At 38.1% G+C, this 22151-nt stretch overlaps 1 long non-coding RNA gene across 1 annotated transcript in view; it reads right to left on the bottom strand.

Annotated features, from left to right (window-relative positions):
• Positions 1-16488: 16488 nt before the first annotated feature.
• The window catches only part of LOC118023549, a 73422-nt gene continuing 67759 nt past the window's right edge, over positions 16489-22151 (bottom strand). Inside the window, exon 3 of the long non-coding RNA XR_004682840.1 lies at positions 16489-16547. This is a non-coding gene — a long non-coding RNA (uncharacterized LOC118023549). The remainder of the gene's footprint in view (positions 16548-22151) is intronic.

Raw genomic sequence — 22151 nt, 5'->3', positions numbered from 1 at the left:
GAAAGAGCCAAGATGTCCATCGACAGATGAATAGATAAAGAAGATGTGGTATATATATACAATGGAATATTATGCAGCCATCAAAAGGAATGAGATCTTGCCATTTGCAATGATGTGAATGGAACTGGAGGGTATTATGCTGAGCGAAATAAGTCAAACAGAGAAAGACATGTATCATATGACCTCACTGATATGAGGAATTCTTAATAGCAGGAAACAAACTGAGGGTTGCTGGAGTGGGGGGTGGGGTGGGAGGGAGGGGGTGACTGGGTGATAGACACTGGGGAGGGTATGTGCTCTGGTAAGCACTGTGAATTGTGCAAGACTGTTGAATCTCAGATCTGTACCTCTGAAACAAATAATGCAATATATGTTAAGAAAAAAAAAGAAGAAGAAGAAGAAGAAGAAGGTAGCAGGAGGGGAAGAATGAAGGGGGGAAATCAGAGGGGTAGACGAACCATGGGAGACGATGGACTCTGAAAAACAAACTGAGGGTTCTAGAGGGGGGGGGTGGGAGGATGGGTTAGCCTGGTGATGGGTATTGAGGAGGGCACATTCTGCATAGAGCACTGGGTGTTATGCACAAACAATGAATCATGGAACACTACATTTAAAACTAATGATGTAATGTATGGGGATTAACATAAGAATAAAAAAATAAATTAAAAAAAATAAAGATACTCAACCTTACTTATTTCCTACAAGAGAAATAAAGATTAGAAATACTCGGAGATATCATTTTGTTGGAGGAAGTATTCAAGAGGACATAGCCACTAGTTGACCCAAGAGCTGGACCCAGGCAACTGGAGGAGGGTCCTTGATACCTTCCACTATCCTTGGAATGTATATTTCACCCACTGGTCCCACAGTGGAAACTGTTCCAAGGAGACAGTCTTGAGAGAGTAAGATGTTGAGAACATCTCTGGATGGCATACATGACTGAACCAGTTAAGGTCTCTATATAAACTTTTAAGATCCCAAAAGGCAAATGTGGAGATCTGCTCTTCTTGCAGCTGCCCAAGAAAAGCCTTGTAAGTAGACTGATTCCCTTGCTTATTAAAACCTGTATGTCACCTGCCAATCTGAAGGTCTCTCCTTGCCCTCCATGTACCGGGGCCAGTTTGTAAACCAACATATTCATCACCTATTTTATTGCAAACAGGTGGACCATTTACTTGGTTGACAATATTGAAAAAAAGCACTTTCCATACATTGTTGCTAGGAAGGAAAAATGGTACAACACCCATATAGAGGAGAGTCTAGCAATGTATGTCATTTGCAAATATATAACTCATTTGCACCAAGGTTTAATTCTGGGGTCTGACATCAGTAGTGAGGCAAAATTACCTCTATACTAAATGTTGCTTTGGTTTCACGGAATAAAGCTTAATAGAAAAACTGAACAGGATCAAACCGTTTCCAAGTAACTTAATTCATAAAAGTCAAAAGCAAAGTGAAACAGATAAACCTAACTACTACTGCAATTGCTTAACAACCCAGGAAGTATTTAATTCAAGTGAATTTAAAACAAAGCAATTTGACTAGTGGGAGACATCCTCAAAACAGAGAAATCTTAAACTGTGTTGAGTAATACTGCTTACAATAATATTGATACTCTTCGTCTGAAACTGTAATATATACACACAAATAGGTACAGACACACACACACAAAGTAGAATAAAGGAAATGAGGAATTATTTTAATCAAGATTTCACTGTAAAAGATATATAAATATTAAATCCAAGAATGGAAACTCGATGGGTATTAAGGAGGGCATGTGTTGTGATGAGCACTGGGTGTTATATGCAACTAATGAATCATTGAACACTGTATCAAAAACTAATGATGTACTATATGTTGGCTAACTGAACATAATAAATAAATATATATATATACATATATATACTCACACATATAATTCTAAATTTGAATCAGAAATACCAGTATGAGCATATAATACATTTTCTCTGGAAAATTAAAAACAAAAACATTCCTAGCTACCTCCATCGAAAAGGACTGGAAATAATTACCCAGCTCAGAAGTGGGGAGCCCTCAGCCTCCAGATTTTTAAATCTAAATACCATTTCCCACTAAAATGAAAAAAGATGCTTGGAATAAATAAGTGAAAGCCCACTAGAGAGTACAGATGGGTGAGCTTTGAGGAGAATGATTCTATATAACACCAGCAGTTGACCGAACATAGAGGGGTAAGAAGAACAAGAAAAATAAGTGGACTCCAAGGAGCAAATCTAAGAAAATGATTGTGTTATTAACAAACAGGTAATTTAGCAGAAATAACTAAATCTCAGTTATATAAGACTCAAAAATGGGGCACCTGGTGGCTTAGTCGGTGAAGCGTCTGCTTTGGGCTCAGGTCATGATCCCGGGGCCCTGGGATCGAGCCCTGTGTCAGGCTCCCTGCTAAGTGGGGAGCTTGCTTCTCCCTCTCCCTCTGCTCCTCCCTGCCCCACTCATTCTCGCTCTCTCTCTCAAAATAAATAAATAAATAATCTTAAAAAAAAAAAGACTAAAAAATGGTGCAGTATATTCTTCCCAAAGATGCTGCTGACTTCCTGTGTGCATATATGTATCATACATCTGCATGACCTCTCTGTCCCTACCCCATGTTATGTTCACCTTCCTCTGCCTTAGTTGGTGCTGTTTTGTGAAAGGCCATGTTCTCATCTTTATTCTGATCCACCATTTCATAAGAGTGTCTTATACAGTGATTCCAACCATTGTTATTCCCCCCCTTCCCTAAATCCCAAAGAGCTGCTTTCTATGGACATTGTAGCATATTTTTCTGCCACCAAATACATAATCCATTCTCTTTCATGCAATGATATTAACTGCATGTTTATTTCTTCAGATCCTTACTTTTACTTTAAGACTTTTCTCTTCCATACTTTCATCAAGTCCAAACGATATCTTATAGTTATGCTTGGCTGTGTGCCTGGACTAGCAGTCAATCATTGTGAACAGAGGTTTGACTATAATCATGTGGGGCCAGGACCAAGGTGAAGAAAGTAAGGTGCCTTAGGATGCCTACATTAAGGCACTTACACTCAGGATTGTTCAAGTGCTAACTCTGAAGTGTAAATGGTTTAATATTACTGAGAACTCAGCAGTAAGGATGTGGAATGCTGAGAGGTCAGACTGGAAAAGCAGATAAGGGCTCCATCATAGAAAATCCTGCATGTCCTGAAATAGAATAAAATTCTATCCTCAAAGTAAAGTGGAGCAAAAATGCAGTATAGGCCAGGGGAGGGACATGAGTTCAGATAGGTGTGTTAGAATGACCTTGTATGAGCCTGGAGAATGGGCTAGAAAGGACAAGGCAAGAGTCAGGCCAAGAGAGAGAAATGTTTAAGTTGTTTCATCCAGGGCAGTGGCAATAAGAGTGGAAGAGAGGGTTACTCAAGAGATCAAAGGTGAAAGATTCAGGGAATGAGGAAGGAATCAAGGATAGAAATCAAGAGGAGCACCATATTTCTGCTTGGCCTCCTGGGATAATGGAAATACCATTTGCCAAGACGGGTCTTTCTCAAGGCTGTTCAGAATGAGTATGATCTTGAAGAATGAGTAGGGACTATGCATGTGGAAATGAGGAAGAGGGCCTAGAGCTAAAGAGAACAGTCCTTAGACAGGTTCAAAATAATGGAAGAAAAGCTCTTTTCTGATGACTTTGATATGTGGCCAGATTTGGGGACATCACAAACCTTGTCATTCAACGACTTTGGATAGCACACTTAAAAACTCTAACACTCAGAATACTCCACTGAGAAGGGAAGGGTTGACAAGATGCTCTCAGGCCCCACCCAGCATCCACCCTGTATGCTGCTGTCTGCCTGTTCCTAAGTCTTTTCTCATTCGGAAAGTCAGAATTGGCAGTCTATCAAGACAGCTACAAGAATGAGTCCCAGCAGACTCCACTGAGACCAGGAAACTGGAGTGGGGGACGGTTACAAAGCAAGGGAGAAATAGCAGCACTTGGACAAACAAAAATATATGGCTTCTAGAAACTACAGAGATAGAAGAACTTTGGGAGATTAACACAATCCCCTGTAAAGAAGTGCTCTCACCATTAGTCATGTTAAATTGCCAAGGTACATTATCAGCAGGAGCCCACAGCTGCCCCATCTCAGCACTGGGGAATGTTATTTTTACTCTTACAGTTACAGCAAGACTCTAATTACCCAAACTGCTGATGTCACCTTAATTACAGTTTTATGTAATGATCACATTGGGCACTGCTATATGACGTGGAGTTTTTAAAAGTAAAATATGGCAGAGAAATGAAGCTCTTAGCTCCCAACGTGTTGTCATTTAGCTCATTGGGGGCATAAACTTAAGGGAAGTTGGCAAAGAACTCCAATTCAGAGGTAATGTTGAAATTTAAATTTGGTATTTGTTGTTACAAGGCTAAAAAAAAGAAAAAAAAAAAAACAGCACATTTAAAAAATGCAAGTTCATACTTTCCCAATCAGCATTACTGAAAAAAACAATCATTGATACTCGTATTTCTCAGCACATAGAAATCTATTAGAAACACAACCAAATTGTGTGGGAGAGCTCTTACGTGTGCTAATGATTTGCACATTTCCTGAATGACTGTACTAGGCAAACTTCAAGCTCATAATTTATTAGTGGCGGTAACTGACAAAGACATACATTAACTGCACAGAAACAGCTAGGTGCTAAACAATCTCTGAAATGGTGTGACTAGTGATAAGAGCCAGGTATAGTTAATCAAAAAAGATTTCCTATTGTATTGTAAATTTTAAAAGGTTCAATATTGACTCTGCCTTAGAAAATACCTCTTTCATCTCCTTCATCCTATTGGCAATGAGAGTGAGGCTCACAGAGGTCAGGGCTTTCCCAAACTGCACAATAAATTAGTGACATTATAATCCAGGGACTCTGAGACTTGGTGCTGCCCACGGTCAAATCTTGAGCAGCTTTCAGAAGAAAATAGAAAGTGTGTGTGTGTGCATGCTTGTGTGTGGCAGAGGTGACAAATCCAGGGATATCGATTTGCAAATACTATCTCCAACATGCCCAAAGATAGAGGCACAAGGACGTGTCTTGATATGTTACGTGAATAGAAGAGAATGACACAGAAGACAGGAGAAAACTTAGGACAATGAAGGAAGTGGGCTGTGAACAGTTTATGGAGAACCGCATTCAGGGACCTTAACTTCAAGAAATAACTGGAAGCCATTTCAAAATTACCCCCCCCAAAAAAAGTGCTTTATATAATCAAAACTTAATTTGTTGATAAATCTTGCTTCTACAAGTAGGACAGACTGAAGATGGGAGAAGCTAGGACAGCAAGAAAGCCAGAAATAGGGCTGTCGCTGTTAACTGGGAAGCAACTAGATGTATGACTGGAAAACAGGAATCATACAAGGATTTTGATCTTAGAATAAATAAGTAAGATGTAGAGATTTTACTCAATACTCTAGGACAAAGAAACACTTTTAAAATCTAAGAATACAAGTTTGTGAGTCAAGTAAAACACTGCTACTAGAAATGTGAATTTTGAATGAAGAAATAAACCCCATCTTTAGTATACTTTGTTTTAAATGGTAGCAAGTCTCGCAGGTGGGGAGTATCATGCAAAGGAGACACAAAACCCCAATGATAACATTAATGGTCAGAGTCAGATACAGAAATGTGAGCGAGAGATAGCCATATATCAAATAAAAAAAAAAAATTTCTCCTCCAAAGCCTAAATTCCTGTACCCAGTAAAAATATAGATTGTCTTGGCTCAACTTGGCCAAACAGAGCAAAAGCATTTTGGTCAAAACATAATTTATTTTACATTGGTAGCTTTTAAACATTGGAAAATAATACAAGCCTTTCCTACACTAATCTGATACTAAGGAATCATCTTCAAGATTATCAAAAATCACCGGTAGCTCCATGAGGCTAATGTTACTCTTTATGGGATATAAAGCTGCCTTAGCATCAGGCTTATTGCACAAGGCAGCTTGAAGAGACATATTTGCCCTGCTTAAGCCTTTAAAAACTTGTAAAAATAGCAAGCGCATCTCATCTGGCTCTACTGAAATAACATCCCTGAAAAAGAAAAGCATTTCAACAAGCCTGAAAAACAAATGCCTCCCCAGAGATCTGGCCTCTCTTCACAGAGAAGACTTTTTGTCAAAGCTCTTGGGGAGTTTTATGTAGAACCAGATGGGGCAAATTTTTCCTTTTATTGTCTTCACCTCTAATTGATGGGTATCCAGAGAGAGCCTGACTCATAAAGTGCATGAAACCATCTTCATCCACACTCCCTTAAATTCATTTCAAGAGGTTTATTTTCCGGAAGTCTACCCCCTTGACAAGAGTGGAATCAATGCAATTAAAATGAACAAATTGCTTTGCAAATATCACCACCTCTAATTTCTACAATGAGCGTCCTCTTGAAATCCATGAAGCCTTTTACTGCAGTCTACTTTTCCCCATGGAATTCAAATCGCTGCAAATCCATGGAAGTTTAGATAAGTTGGAGATAAATCCAGACTTGAGGATCAATGAACGAAATTATTCTTAAAATCCAACCTTTGTCCCCAAACCCTACCCTTGGGACAAACACTGCCCATTTCAATGTACTGTATTACTGGACAGATTTGCCTGGATTGCCCTCCCCTACAACTTCGTTGCTCAACTCAACCTGGAAAGGATGTATAAATAATTATCAAGGAAACCTCCAACACAGAAATAGGCACCTATAGTAAATTTAGTCTGTGCCTAGCTCATCAACCCATGGCACTTGATACTGTGGTACATGCTGAGGGTGTCCTATTGCTCTCAGCCCCTGCATGAAGGACCAAATAAAAGTGCTGGAAAAGCAAGGGAGGAATGAAGGTGACAGATAAAGTTCCCATCTTCATTGTCCCTCGGCTGGGTAATTCTGAGGTCTGACACGGATTCTCGGTGTTTACCATGATTCAGCCTCCATAGCCTGGAGCTTGGCAAATCTCTCCATAAACACAACCTTTATTGACTTCCTTCCTTTCCCTGTTTCACTTCTCAAACCCCTACCAATTGTTTCTTGCAATTACCTCCCAAGTAAACCCTTGAATTTGAAGTCTGCTTTTTGTAAACTAAAACAGGTTATTACAGCACAAGTCCATGGTAGCTTAGGTGAGGAACCGATCAGGAAATACAGAGCCCGCCCTTCCCCTAATCACTCCGCTGATCGTGGAATCCTAAATAGGTAGGAAGCAACAGAGAATGTGATAGCAGATAAGAACATGTGCTTGCCAATTAACTTTCTCCCTTATGGCCAAAGAGAATTCTGATGGGCATAGCTATGAATTGCCTCTACCCAGTTCTTCCTTTTGTCCAGGTGTCAAAGGCAATCAAAAGCAGGCCACAAGTGTGTTCTCATACAAATCAAAGCCAAGCCAAGTGTTGTGCTTAACGGTATCTTATAGGAGATAATTTCTTTGGGATATAGTCTAAACTTTGTATCTGATCCTCAAATCATCCTATCTTCTGGAATCTGCCTTATTTATCAACTTTGATAGAAACTCATTTGTAAATAAGAGGATTCAAAATTTGAAAACTTACATTAGCGGCCATTTTATATTTGCAAAAATCAAGAAAATTTATGTAAAGTGTAGGGTATTAGGTATTAGGTAAGTGTAAGGTAGAGGGTATTAGACTACACTTTATAAGTAATGAAGTAAACATGTTCACAAAGTCTATAAACTTCATCAGAACTTAACATGAAATTGGCAATATATCTAAACCAAAGTCTTCCACAGACAGGTGAGTTTTTTGAGCATTGCTTTCCGTTACCATCAGGAGATTTACTGTTTATCAAGAAAATTAGACTGCCTTTTAGCCGCTCATTGATGAAATGCATAGTGGGGGTAATTTCAGTCCTAATGCTGATTATGTGTGTGTCCCCTTACAACAAACTTGGATGCTCCCAGCTATGGCTCCTTCTCCCAACTCTTTTCCCTCTGGCTGAACTTCACAATCAAAGTGAAATTTATCTGCTTAATTTAATACCTGCTTTGCTAAATTCATTTATCATTGTTTGGCTGATTTCTTTCCGAGTGGCAGATATTTGGGTGTAAATATTTTCTATTCCATGTGTAATAGGTAGCCCTGGGTAACTTTCATCAGGGATGGCATTAAGCTATGTGAAGTGATGGACTGTTTTCCTTCACATTACCTTCCTCCAGGTAAACTACTCTGTAGATTAGTAACCGGTTTTCCTTGATTTATTTTTGAAGGTTACTCCATATTCTTTTACAGTACTTTTCTATGAATTATGCATGCTGTTAAGGTCCAACACCCAGCAAAGGCTGTGGACTATAATTTCTCTTCTTGTAATTTACATTATACCACCATAAATGACTTAAGCTTCTAAATTTTTCATTCAGGTGATACAGCTTGATCCTCAAATGGGAGATTTTAAAGCCACCTGATAATATTGCGGCTTAGTGCTGTTAATTTTGTTTCAAAATTTGTATTTCCACATGTTTTAATTATAACTCTTTAATACAAATGGAAACAAAAACATATAAAACCTACACTGACCCCAAAATGTAAAATACCCAAAATATTTGCATTACCTATTTCTTTTCATCTGAGGCACTAGGTGAATTGAGACTCAAAAACAGAAGAGATGTGACTGCAAAAAAGAAAAAGGGATAAAAAGGACCTAAATGTTAGAGATGTTAGTCTTAATTATCAGAAGTGGCCCCATTTCATTTATCCAGCACGTCTAAATACCATTTTGCTTAACTTTTATCTCCTTTATTGCTTCAGTGAATTTTGTTGTAGCCTGTCCCTGTACTTTTCCCCGTTCTGCTTCTGTCCATGTAATTTTCTCCTTTGGTTATTAAAATCATAATCTAACAGGCTTTCCATAAACTGGTCAGCTCAGAAAGAGACTGTTTACTGGTCCACCCTCCTTCCTTGTTTTACAGTCCCCTGTCTGTTACCCTTCTTCCCTGCAATCACTTTGTAAAACAAATTGCCTACATATAAGCAGGGTGGAAGAAATCTAGTCTAAGAAGTAAATTATTTTATTTTAAAGATGAAACAACTGAATATCACTGATATTTCTATTTAGGTGGGTCTACCAAGAAGAATTAGAAAAGTCTTCTGGAGATAGGAAAGGGAGTTCTATGGCTTCCATTTTAAATTGCAGGGATTTGGGGGCGCCTGGGTGGCTCAGTCGTTAAGCGTCTGCCTTCGGCTCAGGTCATGATCCCGGGGTCCTGGGATCGAGCCCCGCATCGGGCTCCCTGCTCCGCGGGAAGCCTGCTTCTCCCTCGCCCACTCCCCCTGCTTGTGTTCCCTTTCTCGCTGTGTCTCTCTCTGTCAAATAAATAAAATCTTTTAATAAATAAATAAATAAATAAATAAATAAATAAATAAACAAATAAATAAATAGCTAGCAGGGATTTGGGTTGGTTGTATTTTTGCTGGTTTTTGTCTTGTTTTTTACTTCTCTCCAAAAAGAGCAAGGTTTGGGCACCTGGGTGGCTCAGTTGGCTAAGCGTCTGCCTTCAGCTCAGGTCATGATCCCGGGGTCCTGGGATCGAGTCCCGCATCGGGCTCCCTGCTCAGTGGGGGGGCCTGCTTCTCCCTCTCCCTCTGCCTGCCACTCTGTCTACTTGTGCTCTCTCTGTCAAATAAATAAATAAAATCTAAAAAAAAAACAAATTAAAAACAAACTTTAAAAAAAAAAAGAGCAAGGTTTAAAGTGAATGCTGCATTCTTCAATAAAGTATATGATTGAGAAGGAAATATAGTTCCACTCCAAGTACACCCAGTGTGTAGCAATTACTGGAATATTTTTGCTTCTATATGTAAAAAAAAAAGGTGAATCTTTCCACATTTCAACTGAAAGTAGGGAGTTTTATACGATCTGAAGAGAAACCAGAGTATGAAAGTAGGGAGTTTTAGTAACGGTAAGGTACAGTTTGTGACTCACTGGCTATATGAAGCATTAACTTCTATACATGTGTGTTTCTGTGCTGTGTGTGTATATAGTGGGGGGATAACCCAGTCTTTCTTGCCCCCCCAAAAAAGTGAATTCCAGTAAAAACTGAACTTAACTAGGAACAGAAAAAGCTGATGCAAACCTTTCTATTAACTTAATACATCACAAAATGACTTCAACTAAATGTGTTTTGCCCTATTTTCTAACATCTGTAGTATGATTATAATAATAAGCTTCTTAGAAAAGGAAATATTTTCTGAAAATTATTTTGCCCTCAATCATGACTATTACTTCAAAATTCATATTTACATTCTGTTCTATATTTTTTTAATATTGGTTTTCAACACACACATAATGCAAGTATTTTAAAATCATCACAATGAAACACACTACGTTCAAATCCATAAGACAGTTCCATTAAGGTAATATCTATTATGCTGCTTTATTTTTTTTTCTTTTTCCTACTTATATACATATATTTTAAAACTACATGAGTATCTCTGAAAAAATCATATTTAAATGGCATGTTTGGCCCAGCAGTATATCTGAATGAAATACTTCCATAAGATGCATTATTTTACAGTATCCCATAGGTTTTGGACCGACGTGTTTTCATTCTCATTGGTTTCCATGAATTGTTTAAGTTCTTCTTTGATTTCCTGGTTGACCCAAACATTCTTGAGCAGAGTGGTCTTTAGCTTCCAAGTGTTTGAATTTCTGCCAAATTTTTTCTTGTGATTGAGTTCCAGTTTTAAAGCATTATGGTCTGAGAATATGCAGGGAATAATCTCAGTCTTTTGGTATTGGTTGAGACCTGATTTGTGACCCAGTATGTGGTGTATTCTGGAGAAAGTTCCATGAGCGCTCAAAAAGAATGAGTATTCTGTTGTTTTAGGGTGGAATGTTCTGTATAGATCTCTGAGGTCCATCTGGTCCAGTGTATCATTCAAAGCTCTTGTTTCTTTGTTGATTTTCTGCCTAGATGATCTGTCTATTGCTGAGAGTGGAGTATTGAGGTCTCCTACAATTAACGTATTGTTATCAATATGACTCTTCATTTTGGTTAGCAGTTGGCTTATGTAGATGGCTGCTCCCATGTCGGGGGTGCAGATATTTACAACTGTTAGATCTTCTTGTTGGATAGACCCTTTAAGAATGATATAGTGTCCTTCTGTGTCTCTAACCACAGTCTTTAGTTTAAAATCTAATTTGTGCGATATAAGAATTGTTACCCCAGCTTTCTTTTGAGGTCCGTTGGCATGGAAGATGGATCTCCATCCCTTCACTTTCAGTCTGGATGTATCTTTAAGTTCAAAATGAGTCTCTTGTAGACGGCATATGGATGGGTCCTGTCTTTTTACCTAATCTGCTACCCAGTGCCGTTTTATGGGAGCATTTAGGCCATTCACGTTGAGAATGATTATTGAAAGATATGAATTTATTGTCATCATGTTCCTTGTGAAGACCTTGTTTTTATAGATTGTCTCTGTACATTTCTGTTCTATAACACTCTTGGGGTCTTTCTCCTTTTATAGAACCCCCCTTAATATTTCTTGCAGGGCCGGCTTAGTGGTCACATATTCTTTCAGTTTCTGCCAGTTTGGAAGCTCTGCATCTCTCCAACCATTCTAAATGACAGCCTTGCCAGATAAAGTATTCTTGGCTGCATGTTCTTCTCGTTTAGACCCTGAGTATGTCTTGCCAGCCCTTTCTGGCTTGCCAGGTCTCTGTGGATAGGTCTGACGTTATTCTGATGTTCTTCCCTCTGTATATAAGGAATTTCTTCCCCCTAACTGCCCTTAAGATGGTTTCCTTGGTTCTAAGATTTGCAAGTTTTACTACTACATGCCGGGCGTTGGCCTGTTTTCCTTAATCTTGGGAGGGGTCCTCTCTGCCTCTAGGACATGAATGTTTGTTTTACTCCCCAGATTAGGGAAGTTCTCAGCTACGATATGCTCAAATATATCTTCTAGTCCTCTCTCTCCACCCCCTCAGGGATCCAAATAATTCTGACATTGGAACGTTTCATGATGTCACTTATTTCTCTGATTCTACTTTCATGGATTTTGAGTTGTCAGGAAAATTCAAATCAAAACCACATTGAGATACCACCTTACACCAGTTAGAATGGCAAAAATGGACAAGGCAAGAAACAACAAATGTTGGAGAGGTTGTAGAGAAAGGGGAATCCTCTTACACTGTTGGTGGGAATGCAAGTTGGTAAAGCCACTTTGGAAAACAGTGTGGAGGTGCCTCAAAAAATTAAAAATAGAGCTACCCTATGACCCAGCAATTGCACTACTGGGTATTTACCCCAAAGACACAGATGTAGTGAAAAGAAGGGCCATATGCACCCCAATATTCATAGCAACAATGTCCGCAATAGCCAAACTGTGGAAAGAGCCGAGATGCCCTATAACAGATGAATGGATAAGGAAGATGTGTCCATATATACAATGGAATATTACTCAGCCATCAGAAAGGATGAATACCCAACTTTTACATCAACATGGATGGGGCTGGAGGAGATTATGCTAAGTGAAATAAGTCAAGCAGAGAAAATCAATTATCATATGGCTTCACTTATTTGGGAAACATAAGGAATAGCATGGAGAACATTAGGAGAAGGAAGGGAAAAATGAAGGGGGTTGGGAATCGGAGGGAGAGACGAGCCATGAGAGACTATGGACTCTGAGAAAGAAACTGAGGGTTTTAGAGGGGAGGGGGGTGGGAGAGGGGTTAGTCTGGTGATGGGTATTAAGGAGGGCATGTAGTGCATGGAGCACTGGGTGTTATATGAAAACAATGAATCGTGGATCACTACATCAAAAATTAATGATGTATTGTATGGTGACTAACATAACACAATAAAAAAAAAGATGCATTATTTTAGTCATTCACTTTTATGCAAACATAGGGTTTGGAACAAAGAGCAATTTTATTTAAATAAATTGCATATAAATTATGCATTTTCAAAAAGTCCAAATTTTCTCCTTTTCCAATGTTTTTCATGGAAAATAGTCCACCTTTTACAATATGTCCCTTAAATTAGTAGAATTAAAGGATATAAATTGTAATTTTAAACCTGCAGAAAAATATGATCATTTAAGGGCTTTTTAAATTCTTTTCTTCTTTTAGAGGACTTCACAATTAATTTTTAACTTAGTGATATTCTTTGGCGGCACCACTCAGAAATTACAGAATGTCCTTCCTATGTTGTATAGTCATTAAGGAAATACTGGAAGTTCATGCCTCTATTATTAAAAAAAAAAAAAATCACTACTAACACGTAGGAAGGAAACGAGGCTGGTTCCAGAAGGCTTTATGTAGGTAGGATTCAAAAATGACTTTCTCATTTGCCAGGCTAGAGAAACTCCCTTAAAGTCCAGCTGAAATGTCCGTATGGCTCATGTCTCATTTTAGAGACGTCAATTTGATATAGAAGCCAAACTGACACAGAAGTCAGTTACACACACATATACACACACGTCTGTGAATGTGTGTCCCTTCTTACTAACAAAAAGCTATTCATGAAAATTTACTTACATCACAAGACAAAGTTGAGTTCCTTTGTTGCCACAGACAATATGATAAAGTGAATTCTGCCATGTTAGCGAACATTATAACGTTACTTTAACGCTAAAGGTAGGCTTGGTCCATCCATACATTGGCTACTGCTGGAGCTATACAAAAGGAAGGGATTCTTATTTCATGCAACAAAGTAGTTGAATCTTAAATGTGTTTTGCCAAGTGAAAGAAATCAAATCCAAAAGGCTACATACTATATGACATCATTCACGTGACATTCTAGAAAACACAAACTCTAGGACAGATAAACAGATTCAGATCTGTGGCTGCCAAAGGTAGGTTGTCAAGAACTGGGCTGCCTACAAAGTGCCCACACAAGGGCATTTTAGGGTGACAAAACGATACTGTATGCCACTTTGATGGTAAGATACACAACCATGCATTCCACACCACCAAGAATGAACTTAACCATATGCAAACATTTATTCTATTTCTACACAGCTTTACTGATATATAATCGATCTACAAAGAACTGCACATATTTAACGTGTACAATTTGATAAGTTTGGACTTATCTGCAAACATCTATGACACCATTACCACAGTCAAGGAAACAGACATACAAACACCTACCAAACTTTAAACATTCATCCTGCATATCAGGGGATCCCAGGATGGAATACAGATGATGTCAAGTCAATCTAACTACACATAGTAAGCAGATTTCTCAAACGGTCCCTGGATTTCCTCTGCTACCCCTGGGATGGTGAGGATGATAAGATCTCACACCCATGACGATGTTATGTTACGTGTCAAATGGGATCTTTCAGATATAATTAAAATTATCAATCAATTGGCTTTCAGTTAATCAAAAGAGATTTTCCAGATGCATCTAACAACATGAGCAGTTTGAAACCAGAGCGTTTTCTCCAGCTGGTAACAGAAGTTGGATTCTAAGCAGGATTCACTGCTGACTTTGAAGCAAAGGGGTCAACGCTGGCTTTGAAGTTTGAGGGGGACTGGAGAGAAACTTCTAGAAGCTGAGAATGATTGACAGCCAGCAAGGCAATGAAGACCTCACTCTTACAATTGCAAGGAGGTGGTATCTGCCAACAACCTAAGTGAGCCTGGAAGCAGGCTCTCCCATAGAACTTCCAGACACAAGCCCAGCACAACTGACATATTCATGTGTGCTTTGTGTGCCCTTAAGCAAAGAGCCCAGTAGAGCCCACCTAGCCCTACTGACCTATCCAGCTGTGAGCTAATAAACAGAGATTCTTTGCGGCCACTAGGCTGTGGTAAATTAACACAGCACTAGAAAACCAAGACCCTGCATTACAAATGTATGGCATATCCTTGCTGGAGGTGGTAGGCGGAAAATGAGCTGACCTACACAACTTTGGAAAACAGTGTTCTGACTGGATATTGAAGATTAAAGACAAAAGATCTGCACATAAACCCTGTACTCTAATGGGTAGTTTTGTTTCTCACGGGAGTACAGGCTAGCTACTTTATATGTGGCCCAGGATCAAACAAGTAAATAATTTGTACATCCTGGGAGCCAGGTTTCTCATTATCCCAGAAAGAAGTTACAAAAAAGCAAGGGGGGAGGGCTAGAATGTGGATTAGAGTGTAGATATATATATAAACTCATGTTTATAGACAGATACAGAAATAAAAACAGGGAGTATTGTGTACATGAGTTAGTATGCAAACATTTATTTCCTAGCTCTGGGGGCCTAGAATTGGTGACACCCCAGTAGCTGCAGTGAACACACCTAGTACCCAAATCTTCATTTCTAAACACCATTCCAAGAAAAGGACCCATGGCTCTTTGGAGAAATGACTGATTTTGAACTGGGGCAGGAAATAGCTGCAGTGAACCTGAAACATCTTCCTGTGCTTAAACAAAATAAGAATTAAAAACAAAAAAAAAGAAGACGATGGGGGCCTATCACATGGAACAGGAGTCTGTGGAAAGAGCCCACAATCGCCAAAGCCAGAATGGCTTTGGCTTTAGCAGTAAAATAAATATTGATGTTATTGGACTATAACCCTAATAATAAAATGAATATCCATGAGCCTGTACTGATATTAATAAATGACTGAATACATAAATGAGAGAAACAAGATAATTCTACCTCACAGAATGTCAGTTAATAAATGTAGAAGGAACTGAAACCATGTTCCATAGAGTTAGTGAGGTTGAACCCAGCATAGAGTTTAAAGCTTATTTTTCAGAGAACTGTCCCTTCCCTAATCAGCTATTGTGTCTTTCCTGACCCCACTAACAAACCCACTAGTTGTCTCTGCAGGAGCCTGGATTCAAGGTGAACCCATATGGTTCTAGCCTAGGAACAAGCAAAGCCTGCATTCCTTGCCCAAGATAAGGAGACCAAGACCCCATCCAATTCATACAGGTTCTCAGAGCATGCCCATGGCCCCTTCTCCTTGTCTAAGATAACCTCCTGACACGAGGGGCTGAATTTTGCCTCGTTCTGATGTTACGTCTCTGTCCCAATATGAACATGGAATGTATGCTACATACATGTTTGCTCAATGCACGTGCTCCATCTTTCTTCATGAATAGACATGAGTTCTCCTGGCCTTTTCATCAATATGTATGTAATCTCAACTCCTATGTGGAATAAATAAATACATAAATGAAAGGTATAAAATATTTTAATCACTTGGCCCTTTACTTGGAAAAAAAAAGATTACATCTGGATTTGAGAAAAAAATGATTCTCCAAATCTGAGCCTCTAGTTAAGCCAAAATAATAGCCACCATCACTTATAGACAATGAATTTATATTACAGCTCAATATGGAATTTTCTTACATATCGTTTCATCCTCCTAACTAGAGTAGCCATGTGTCCCGGTTTATCCCTGCTGGCCCAGCATATTGTCTCATCCTGTCTAGTCTGGCATTTGTCCTGGATTTTTCATATTTTAATAAGGTATTATTTTAATACTTACACTCACATAAGCTAAGCTGGATTTGACAGCGCTGCGCTGTGTCCTTTTAGCTTCTGCCAGAGCCTGCAAATGAAATATCTGAGTCAAAAGGTGCAGGAAAACAGAGAGCTTACTGAAACACATGGTTGAATCTGCACCGTAACTGGCTATAACCTTTCCCTTTCCCAAGCATTTTACAAACACAAGGTAATTAACACCTCCCTCCCAAGGACAGCAAGCAGTGCACTCGCTGATAAAATTAAGTGCTCTGTGACAGGAGCAGCGAGTGACAGTGAACCCATCAGGTCTTGGGCAGTGATGGGAGGAAAGTGGGATACCAGGTTCCTGCTGGTCACTTAGTGTACCACCCAGAGCTGTGCAGTGCTTTGCAGCTTGTGGGGAAGCACAAAGCTGCTGGGCAGACAGGGGGCAGTGGGGAGAGTGGGAAATTACAGGCTAGATGGTTATAAGTTAGGTACCTGAAGTAAGTGTGCAAAGACATAATAGTCTGAAGCTCTTGCTACAGAGGTTTTGTCATTTATCGTGTGTGTGAATCTATTTCATTTATTATTTTAATACTTTTTTGTTTTCTTTTCAAACCTTAGACCCCAATGAGCTCAAAACTGCCTATTAAATTTTTAAAAATCGTAAAATTTGAGGTCAGGTGTATACAGTGTTTAGATCTCACCAACCACAGGAAAACCAGAAGACTCAGATTTACTAAAGAAGCATTAGCATCTATTTCAAAATTGGTTGTTATTTTAAGAAGACAAACCCAAAGTCACGGATACTCATTTATCTGCAGAAAGCGCTCAACTTTTCATTTAGATCAAGTGACTGTCCTCCTAAATTAATTTTGCTTCATTTGATCCCAAGTATTTTTGTACACATAAAAGTAAAACAATTGCTGTTAATATGTTAGCTCCATTTGTAAAATACCAACAAAAACAACTCAAGTGAAATGCCATTTTATATCAAGACCATCACATACTTTAAATACAAGATTATCTGTCAATATATTTCAATAAACGTTCTGTTTTTTTCCAACCAGTTATTGGAATTAAATTTAAGCTCTGAGAAGTTTATTTGGTGAAAGGTAAAATATCTGTTATTATTGCAGATGCTATTATAAGTTCAGTAAAGTTTTATTTTGAGGAAAGTATTATTTGATTTTGCAGCGATAACTCTTAATAGAAATTTTAGTGGGACACAGAATGTTGGTAAAAGCTGTGCTGTTAATAAATTAAGAAATCTGTAGATTAGAAATGTATTTAAATTTGGCATTTATCACACATCGTATCAGTCATTTCATCATTACACTTAAATTCTGCAGGTATATCATATCAAACGAACAGCCTAATAAACTACAGCTTTGGAAGTTTTGGAGACTTTTAGGAACCTGCAATTATTGATATAAAGTTTGCAAACTGACGGATGAGAGCTAAACCAGCATATAAAATTTAGTTTTAGACTTCTATAACAGTATTTTACAGTATCCCTAGTTCCCATTAGTAATTGGAAAAATATTCTATCTTGGAACTATACTGAGAAAACCTACAATTTGTTGAAACATCTAAGTGGATGAAACTGGGTTCATCCCAATGCCTGGGTGGCTCAGTTGATTAAGCATCTACCTTCGGCTCAGGTCATGATCCCAGGGTATTGGGATCGAGTCCCACATTGGGCTCCTTGCTCAGTGGGGAACCTGCTTCTCCCTCTGCCTGCCATTCCCCTCTGCTTGTGCACTCTCTCTCTCTCTCTGCCTTGGATAAATAAATAAATAAAATATTTTAAAAATAAATTGGATGAAATGTTCAAAATAATCAATAATAGAAACAACTTGTCCAAGTTTTGCTTATATACACAATTGACAAAGAAAAGTACTTTATATGCGGGCAAAAAGCCAGTGCCTATGACAGTATTTGGGCTAGATTATTTATATGTCTCAGTGTGAAACAAAGAGACTTGAGGCTACAGGGCACCTGGGTGGCTCAGTTGTTAAGCGTCTGCCTTCGGCTCAGGTCATGGTCCCAGGGTCCTGGGATCGAGCCCTGCATCAGGCTCCCTCCTTGGAGGGAAGCCTGCTTCTCCCTCTCCCACTTCCCCTGCTTGTGTTCCCTCTCTCGCTGTGTCTCTCTCTGACAAATAAATAAATAAAATCTTTAACAAAAAAAAAAAAAGAGAGAGAGATTTGAGGCTATTCTTCATTTAGCAGAATTTGCCCTGACTTTACCTGATGACTGGGCACTTACCATTTTTTCTGAGATTTAAAAATATTATGATTTATGGAAAAGATTCACTTGAATATGCAAATACTTTCATATTTATTAACCATCAAATGCGATTTTGAAGAAGAAAGCAGGCACTTTTATTTTAAAAAATTAAAATAATTTTTAGAAACAAGAAATCAGAAAATACCAGATACACATTATTAAAGATGGAGCTAAGACTGGTAAGCACTGTGAATTGTGCAAGACTGTTGAATCTCAGATCTGTACCTATGAAACAAATAATGCAATATATGTTAAGAAAAAAAAAAAGAAGAAGATAGCAGGAGGGGAAGAATGAAGGGGGGGAATCGGAGGGGTAGACGAACCATGAGAGACGATGGACTCTGAAAAACAAACTGAGAGTTCTAGAGGGGAGGGGGGTGGGAGGATGGGTTAGCCTGGTGATGGGTATTAAGAGGGCACGTTCTGCATGGAGCACTGGGTGTTATGTACAAACAATGAACCATGAAACACTACATCTAAAACTAATGATGTAGTGTATTGGAATTAATGTAACAATAAAAAATTTTTTAAAAAAAGATGGAGCTAAGAAGTAACATTTAAATACATGAATATGAAGCAAGAAACACTCTCCTATATGCCCTTTTTTAATGTCTGGATAATCAATACAAAGAGTTTTTTTGGAAGGGGGGCGCCTGGATGGCACAGTGGGTTAAGTCTCTGACTCTTGGTTTCAGCTCAGGTTATGATCTCAGGGTCGTGCGATCAAGCCCTGCATTACTGCATTAGGCTCCACCCTCAGCACGGAATCTCTCTCTCTCTCAAATAAATAAATCTTTAAAAGAAAAGTGATCTTCTGTTTAATGTACATAAATATATTATTTTTAGTTTCACAGAAATTGTTTTATTTGAGGAAATAGTTTTGGAAAAAACTATACTATAGATCCACTAATATATAATGACTCAAGTTTATCAGTTAATAAATATGTAAGTTTAACTATTAACTTACTGAATTTAGATACAAATAAGATACCAATAATTCAAAATTTAGATAATTAAGACTATCAGCAAGAGAAATTAAGAAAAAAATCTGGAGAAATTTAACTATTTAAAATTTAAAATTTACTCTCAAAAGTGCCATCCAAAATGTTTGGATGATCAATTACAAGAATAGTGATTCTATAGGATACAAATGATGCAGACTATGCTTATGACTACTACTTATTTACTCTCAAAAAATAAACAGAAGACCAAACTTACTGACAGATGAGAGCTAAAATGGCATACAAGATTTAGTTTTTTCTTCTGTAACTGTGTTTTAGAGCAACCCAAGTCACATAGCTCAAAGTCACAGAGCTAAGATATTAGAAAATCAGGGACTTGAGCGAAGTCTATGGAGAAGCATTTAGTGAGAATTTACAACCTAAAGAACAGCATACCATGTGCAAGAAACATTGATATTATTCTCAGTATGTTTCATCAATTCAGAACACAAAAAGAGGAAAAAAACAAATAACAAAGAAGTCCTTAAGAGGTTCAAAATATCAAGTTTTAAATTAAAGAACCCAGAACAATGACATACAAAATAAATAACATACTGCTGATTAGAGAAGCCTTGAGAAAGATTACTGTTTAGAAGAATTTTGAACCATGTTCTTGCAAAGGAAGAGGCAGAAATCCATTCCAGAGATCTGAGCTGGGGCGCCATGGTTTGGTGGGTAATTGTGTATAAATACAAAAAGTAAAACCAGCACAGTATCTGTAGGAATCTGAGGGTTCCCAATGGCCAGAAGATCAAGAATTATGATCACCAAGTAGAATGCTAGATTTTAAAAGCTGTATTAGAAATGTTAGATTAAATAGAACTATTATAGCTTCTTAAGCAGAAAAAAAAAAAGGAATAAAGTTAGCCTACAATTAAGAGCATCACCTCAAAAGTCATTTACTCATTCACACATTCCACAAACATTCACTGAATGTGTACAATGTACTGGAAACTACTCTCAGAACAATAAAACAGGCTAGGACTAAGGTGTTGGTGGGTGTGATGGTCTTTTCTGTAGGGTCCACTTGGCTAGGCTACAGTCTCCAGTTATTCAACCAAATGTGAATCTGGGTGAGGGTATTTTTGTAGATGTAATTAAGGTCCATAATTTGCTGATTTTGAGTAAAGGAGATTATTCTAGATAACCTGAGTGGGCCAAATTTAATCAGTTGAAGGGCCTTAGGAGTAAAACCTAAGGCTTGCTTGAAGAAAAAAACAAAAAACAAACAAAAACAAAATAGTCCCAAATGGTAGCATATTTAAATAAGATTTGTTCCATTCACACGATGAAAAATTATCAAGCCCCGTTAGAAAACATCTGACAGAAAAAATCAGCAATAAGATAAAATGGCTGCAAAATTTTACTATTAACACCATGTCAGAATATTTGGGACAGTAATTTAGAGCTCAAACCTTTATGTAAATAGAGCTGGATTTAAAATCTGGGTCAATCACATGTCACCAGTACATCCTTGGCCCATTTATTTAAACTTCCTGAGCCTCCAATTCCACCTCTCCAGGTTAATAGTGTGAGTAAAAGGGTAGAAAGTGCTCGACAGTCACCAACAGTATGGAATAAATCTAGTTATCTTTTGTGAATGTACATTTGATATGTGTGTTTATACATATATATGAAAAACATACACTATATGTAATATAGCTATATATATATATATATAGTTAATGCATATATACACACAGAGAGCAAGGTGTATATGTATTATTAATTAAACTAAAAACACATTAAAAGTATTTTCATTTTACACTGAACACCAAATGTGAATCTCTGGTTGGGTTCGTGAGTTCATTTCCTTCAGTCAATAAGTATTCATTAAAGTGACTTTATGGTCCAGGCACAAAATGCTAAGTGCAGGGGAAAGAGCAGTAAATATAACAGTTTTTCTTGTTTCATTTATTTTCTAAGTTTTCTGTAATGCGTTTGAGTTACTTTTCAAATATACATAAGATTATTTTTAAGACTAATAAAACTTCCCAGTTATTACAAAAGAATATTAAATTTGTTCTAATGGTAGGCGTACCAAAAAGAAACACCAAAAAAATAACTATAAGGCACCTTGCCCCACCCAGGATGAGCCTAAGTCACCCAGAGCCTGCTCTCAAAACAACTGGTAGGATTTTCTCTGCTCTGAGCAGATAAGCCTCAACCTTCCATCTACATCTTTTGGGTCAGTCCTGCTATTATTTCAGTGAAGTCACACGATCGCATCTCCTTTTATAATAGCCTTCGGAGCTTTATGGACAGATTTCCTCTGGCCACAAGGCTTCCTGGAAATGTTTTCCAGCAGGATTCGCCTTTGCGGAAGCTTATCTCATCTGTGCTAAAGAGGGAGTGTGTGTGTTTGGCTCAATTACCCATTCCACTACCTTCTGTTTCCTGGCTGAAAGAGGAAT

This window comes from Mirounga leonina, unplaced genomic scaffold (assembly GCF_011800145.1).
Source record: "Mirounga leonina isolate KUSES-001 unplaced genomic scaffold, KU_Mleo_1.0 Mir_180, whole genome shotgun sequence".
Classification (NCBI taxonomy): Eukaryota; Metazoa; Chordata; class Mammalia; order Carnivora; family Phocidae; genus Mirounga; species Mirounga leonina.
Note: the sequence above shows the minus strand (reverse complement) of the source record. Positions and strands in the feature narration are given on the sequence as shown.